This window comes from Beta vulgaris, chromosome 5 (genome assembly GCF_026745355.1).
Source record: "Beta vulgaris subsp. vulgaris cultivar EL10 chromosome 5, EL10.2, whole genome shotgun sequence".
Taxonomy (NCBI): Eukaryota; Viridiplantae; Streptophyta; class Magnoliopsida; order Caryophyllales; family Amaranthaceae; genus Beta; species Beta vulgaris.
In genome coordinates this window covers 53,020,700-53,027,800 of record NC_079206.1, presented here as the reverse complement: position 1 = coordinate 53,027,800, position 7,101 = coordinate 53,020,700, and positions in this window count along the sequence as shown.

The following is a 7,101-nucleotide window of genomic DNA, read 5'->3' as shown; positions in this document are numbered from 1 at the left end:
TCAGATTGTATATGTGTCTCACTGTGAGAGGACACTTGATTCCATGACCTAGGGATCCACAATGTGCTGCCTATATAAGGTCTCACATGTTTGTATGACGGCTAGGAAGAATGAATGAATGAGAAATCTGCTGACATTGAGAGAACAATTACTGTTTCATTGAAGCTCTCTAGTGACACTATGAATGTCATCATATATACTTCCTCTATTTCATAATAAGTGAAACATAGAGATTGGGCACAAGATTTAATAAACATCACTTCCAAAAGCCAAAAAGTTATAAAATACCCTTTTCATTATCAAAAGGAGGAGAGAGAAAAGCAAACCACACAAGTTTGTGATGGGTATTCTTGTCATTTTATAACTTTCTTTTTTCCATTTAAGGTATGTTTCACTTATTTTGAAACGTTCTAAAATAGTAAGTGTTTTACTTATTATGAAACGGAGAAAGTACTTTTTTTAACTCGTTATGAGAAGTTTCACTTTTATAGAAAATGCTCGTTCTTTTAGTAAAATTTGTAATTCTGGCAATTTCCTAATTGGATATTCTCTTGATTAGAAGGTTTGTAGTTTTTAATCAACTCTTTATTAGTAAAGACTTTGTAAAACAACTATATTTTCAGGTGTATTTTAAGATGTAATGTTGTTCATGGTCAAACATTTGCATAAGATGTTATCCTATTATCATTTGATGCAATGAAGTGGAAAAGGTCACCTAAGCACTCCAAAATATGGCCATATGGGGAGTGAAAAACTGATGTACTATGTCTATTGTTTAGTTAGCACTTAACAAGAATATAATACTGATGCACTCTTCTTTTTCCAAAAAAAAAGGAGGTGAGTAGTTTACTAATCCTTAACGAAAATGAAGTGTATGGTTTTGCTAATTTATTGAGACTTTTTGCGGAAAGTACTACTTTCTATAGTATATCAAACAATACTCTTTATAGTCTATCAAATAATATTTCGCATTTTTTAGGAAATTAAATTTCCTAAAATCAATACTAAATTTATTGTTTTGTACATTATGAATTAAACAGTGTTACCTAACTTATCATATAATAATTTCATAGAGTGGGACATAAACCAAACTGAGGAAACATGGCCATTATTATTTAATATCTTACTAACTTATTTTGAAAATTCAATATATATATATATATATATATATATATATATATATATATATATAATCCAAAGCAAATAAATGGCATGCTGCCACATGTATCTTCCCTCCGAAGTTCCAGACAAATGATACAAAGTAATCAACAAAAATGTATGTGTGAAGACTCAAACATGCAACCTCTCATTTGAAATACGGACACATTAACCAACTAATTTACAAGACTACAATCTCGTTTTAGTTTTATGGGGAGAAAAAAGTAATAACATACATCTAAGAAAAGCATTAAAGAAATGATATTTATTTGCTTTGGATTATCTATATATATATATATATAATTAGAAAAATTTGCGTATGTGTCAAGCTATTACTCATTTCGCCACATGTCATCATTATACTTATTCTCATTTTTATAGTGCCACGTGTAAAATGGATCAATTACAATCTTATAAATTTGGTAAGTTTCACTCAGCAAATGGAAGTACTTTACAATCATATTAGTTCGTGTATAATTCCGGCACAGTTGCTAACTAATAATAAACAATGTTAATATTGATATAACTTACCATTTTACATTACATTTATGTAACTTACCCGTAGTCGTAGATTTTGATTTATAATGTAGACAATTTATTTTGGAGTTGCGGGATTGATAATTTTCACAACTTTTTATATTGCTTAATTATTACTCCAGTAGAGTACATTATTATTAGATATTATTGTAGTATACAATAATTATCTTTACGTGTCATTTGTCTACATAATAATGTAGGGGTAGCAATAAGTTCGAGTTGGATTAATTTCAAGTCCACCTGATTTCTATTTCGGGTCACTTACCCCTAATCCAAACTTGACTTGATTCTGATTTCAGGTCGAAAATTGAATTTGAACCCGACTTTTCATTTCAGGTTGACCCGAAACCAACCCAAAATGACCTGATTTTAAATTTAATCATTGCAATAATTCAACTATTGAGTGAGTCTTGAATTCAAATCCAACTTAATCAAATTTAGAATATTCAAGAAACGAGTTTGGTCTAATACAAGTTAGATAAACATAGGTTGGCTGCCTTGAATTTGACCCCACTTCAAAGTCAGATTATTCGGATTTTTTGAGGTTCAAAAATTCAACCTGAACCTAACCCATTATTTTTTCTGGTCGGGTTGGCTGACCCATCTTTTTTTTCAGGTTGAAAATTTTAACCCAAATCCGAAATTTTCAGGTTAGATTCGAGAGGGTTATCATATTGGATCAGCTTTAATTTTGACAGCCCTAATGAAAAAATTATATCATGAAATATAAATTTACAATTTATAATCTTTCAATTTTAAATGTAGTCATTCCAATAATTTTGGAATTAAAAAAAACTATTTGAGAACTAAAAAAAATCCATGTGCATTATGCACGGGTCCAGATAATCTTAATATAAATTATTTCTCAAATAGTCAAGATGTAAATTATTTGCAAGTCAATAGTAACAAATTTTAAAAGCCATCTAATCTTTTATTTCTCATTTATATCTTTCTTAAATTATTTCAATATTTAGTTGTGTATGATCACTTCATGATTCTAATGTAAATATCACAAAATATTCAATTTCTAAATTGAAATATTTTGGGTTTTCATATTTTTTCTTAGATATATGTTATTAATATTAATTATCAGCACATATTTTGCTGACCCGCAAATGAAAACATGCTATCTAGGGGGAATAGATATTTTTTTTAATATGTAACAATATTGATATAAACAATTAGATTCATTGTAAGAAAATTTATGTGAGCTTAAAGCGAGTTTGAACAAGTTTGACCACTAAATGTTACTCAAAGTTAATTAAATTAACCTAAGCAATGTATGTGCTATTAACTTAGTACCATTTAATCATTTATATGGATTATAATAATAATCGATTATTATAGATAATTTATATTTCAGTATATTGCATCGCACGGGTTGCAAGCCAATTTTAGACTATTCTTAATACAATATTATATCATTTTAGATAACAAGCCCATTTAGTTATTTGTTTAAGGTTAAACCCATTTTAATTTATACGATTCTCATTACAAGATCATAATATCGTGTAGGATATTTCTATATTCATTTCTTAGGTATATATTAGAAGAAAAATTTACATTACAATATATATTTCATTTATATATTACAATATACATGAATTTTTTTTATAATAATAATTATGATTAAATGGGTTAAACCGTAATTCTTTTATCAAATAGGTCGGGTCAGGGTTGAGTATTTCAACCTGTTTATTAAATGTTTAGTAAACCCGAACGCAAATCCAACCAAACCTGAACTGATTGCCAGCCCAACTTGGTTGCCTACTCTACTTTTATGTTTATACTATTTCATTACATATTTATATAAAATATATACCATGATTTCAAGGGACGTATTATATAATTTTAAATATATTTGTCATATCAAGAGTTATTAGCAAAAAGGGTTTGATGAACATTAATAACTGATATTTCTATATTCATTTCTTAGTATATATTAAGAAAAAATTTATACATTACAATATATATATAATTTATATATTACAATATACATGAAATTTATTGTCTATTTGATAAGATGAGTTACATGTTATTTTTTTAATAAACTAAATTGAAAAGTATTTTTTCTTTAATTTTTTGTTAATTTACATTTACTATACATGTAAATTATAATGTCACTACTTTATGTAGGGTTTGCAAAAGCTAACTCAATACGAAATACGACCTGAACCTAACCCAAAATAAGCAGGTTAGGGTTGGAACTTTGACCGATTTTCTAACCCATTGATTAAACAGGTAGGTTGAGGTTGACATTTTCGACTCGAAATTGACATGCTTTGACTTTGCTAACTTACATATATGTAGAAAATTCTCGAAAAATATATTGATAAATCTAAAATTTGGTTAAAAAAGTAAATATTGCTAAAATTGATCACAATTATTATAAGAAATATTAAACATGCATACTTTCAACAGTGAACTCTCTATACTTTTAAGAAAATAATTAATTTTTGTATAATACTAATTATGATTAAATGGGTTCAACGGGTAATTCGCTTATCAAATAGGACGGGTCAGGGTTGAGTATTTCAACCTGTTTATTAGATGTGTAGTAAACCGGAAAGCAAATCCAACCAAACTTGAACTGATTGCCAGCCCAACTTGCATTGCTGGTTGCCTGCTCTAATTTTATGTTTATACTATTTCATTACATATTTATATAAATATAGATACACCATGATTTCAAGGGACGTATTATATAATTTTAAATATATATTGTCATAGCAAGAGTTATTAGCAAAAAGGGTTTCAAAAACATTAATAGCTGATAAAGAACGTGAAAACTCAAATGTTACCACAAATGTATAGTACAAAGACGTGGTTCAAAATGTTTTTAAAATACTCTCATTATTATTGTCATTTAATAATTCATTTGTGATGTTTTACTTCGTTGAGATAAAAGGATTTTTTCGTGTTTCCTCTTCAATAAATGCTACATGTAAACTTGCAGTGTTTTACCATGTATAACATAATATATACACATTCTTATTTGATATAAAAATTAAATCAAAAAAATAAACTTCCCGTGCATTTTTGCACGGGTGGAAAACTAGTATATCTCTATTACATAAGGGAAGGGGGAGCAACGGTGTCCTCTTTTGAACTGACTATTTTGCCCCCCTTCCCTTTCTAAATTACAAAAGGAATCCAATACCAACATGAGGGTCAAACAAAGCCATCGGAAATTAATTTTCAACAATCACTCAGAAATCACTTATATGAGGAAACTTTACAAATCACTCATAGAATTGAGAAAATCACGTTGTAAAAATCACGCAAATCACTCAAATGATCAGGAAACTTTACAAAAACTAAAAATTAACTTACAAGCAAAACTAATATACTAGGACGTCAATACATACAAAAACATTCACAAAATTCACTTACAAATCATTGTTCTCAATAACCATTCACAATTACATACTCACAAAATTACCTATAAACACAAATCTGAGAAAAACATAAGATTTTGACAGTGATATCACACATTCGTCCATCGGCGATTTGCGAACTTTCAAACAGGTACATAATTCTTTTAATCTTCAAAGTTATTTCACATTAGTCGACTGTTATGTAGTTGAAAAAATGGAGATAATACAATTAGTTGAAGAGGGCTTTTATATAATTAAACTTAAATTTGAATCATTTTCATATAAATCAGAAAAAGATGTGTATGAATTTAATTCATTTTACACATTTAGTTCTTTTTTTAAAACTTCCAATATAATTTTTGTCCAAAACTTTTGCAAAATATCCATGTTCAGAAATAATTTTGAAAAAACAAAACAATATCAAACCTTTTTGCGAACAACTTTTGCAACAATCCATTTTCAGAAAAAAAAAAATTACATTAATTTGCGAAAACCATTTCATGCGAAATAGATTGTGTATGAAAATTTTAAAATTTCATTTCAAATATAATTGAACTCAAATGTTAAAGTTTAGAAAAGAATTAAAAATGCCCATTTCATGCGAAATCAGATTATGTATGAAAAACTTAAAATTTCATTTCAATTATAATTGAAACTCAAAGTGTTAAAATTTAGAAAAGGAGAAAAATTAAATGACCATTTCATGCAAAAGCAGATTGTATATGTAAAATTTAAAATTTATTTCAAATATAATTAGAACTCAAAGTGTGAACATTTAGAAAAGGAGAAAAATTAATCTTCATCGATTTAAGTGGCGAATAAGTATATGGATCAACTGTTCCTGATTAACAAACAATATATTTTTATAAAAAATCCTCTCCTAAATTAAATCAGACAGGCAGTGCACAAGTTTTATTGCTCAAAATAAAAATAACCCAAACCAACCCATCATGATTCATTTAGATGTATCCTCGCACGCATCGCGTGCACAAAAGGCTAGTATATATATATAGGAATAGGATCTTGTGAAAACCACTTTTAGGCTGAAAACTGAAAACACAAGATCCACACAGTTAATTTTTGATCGCGTGGCCAGTATTAATGTTGCATTTTTTGGGTAAAAATCACACTATTTTCTCTCTCTTCCCTTCTTTCATAGATTCACTCTGAGTTTCTCACTCTATTTCCTTACCTGCTCCTCTCTCATTCCTCAGGCTAGTATGCATAAGTATTTTTAATTGCGATCACTATAAGCCATATAATCACTATTGAATATTCTTAATTGTGACCACTATGAGCCATATAGTCACCATTTATTTTCAATGCTGCAAAGGAGTTTTGTTCTTACACACCTCCTGCAAGATTATTTTGACTTGCTTACAATGAATTAAAAGGGTAATATGATTATAATGGTTAGTCAATAATATGTTTTTGTTTGACTCATTTCAAGTGGTCACTATTTCAAAGTTTTTCTTCATTACAATTAAAAAATATTTTTGTTTTGACCTAGTTTTGATGCTCAGTCACATATGATTTTCAAAGAGTTCCACTTTGCCGCTCTTGCTCTTCTCAATTCCACTTTTCGGCCTCACACTTCTTCATTTCGTTTTAATTCAAGGAGGATCAAAAATAGTTTTGGTAGAGGAATCTGACGCAGTTGATTCTCCAACACCTGATTTTGAATCAGCTAAGTTAATATTAGCAAAAACAGCCAGCACATCAGCAAGATCACGCATAAACCCTTCTCCATTATCTTCCCTGCCTCTTCATTGTCATGACTTCTTATGATGAGATTGTTATACACCCTACACATTTGGAATCGTCAAGGAATGAAATCTTTCTTTAATGATGATATGTTCACTTGTTGTTGCTTCAAGCGGTCCCAAACTTCTGTTTTTGGCAAACTTTGTCCACCGCCTTAAAATATAAGGTGAAGGTATCGCACTAACCGAGTGCATGTGAAGTACCCTAAGGCAATGATAACATAACATCCCCGCCTCCTCAAAATTCCTACAAGAACAACTAACAA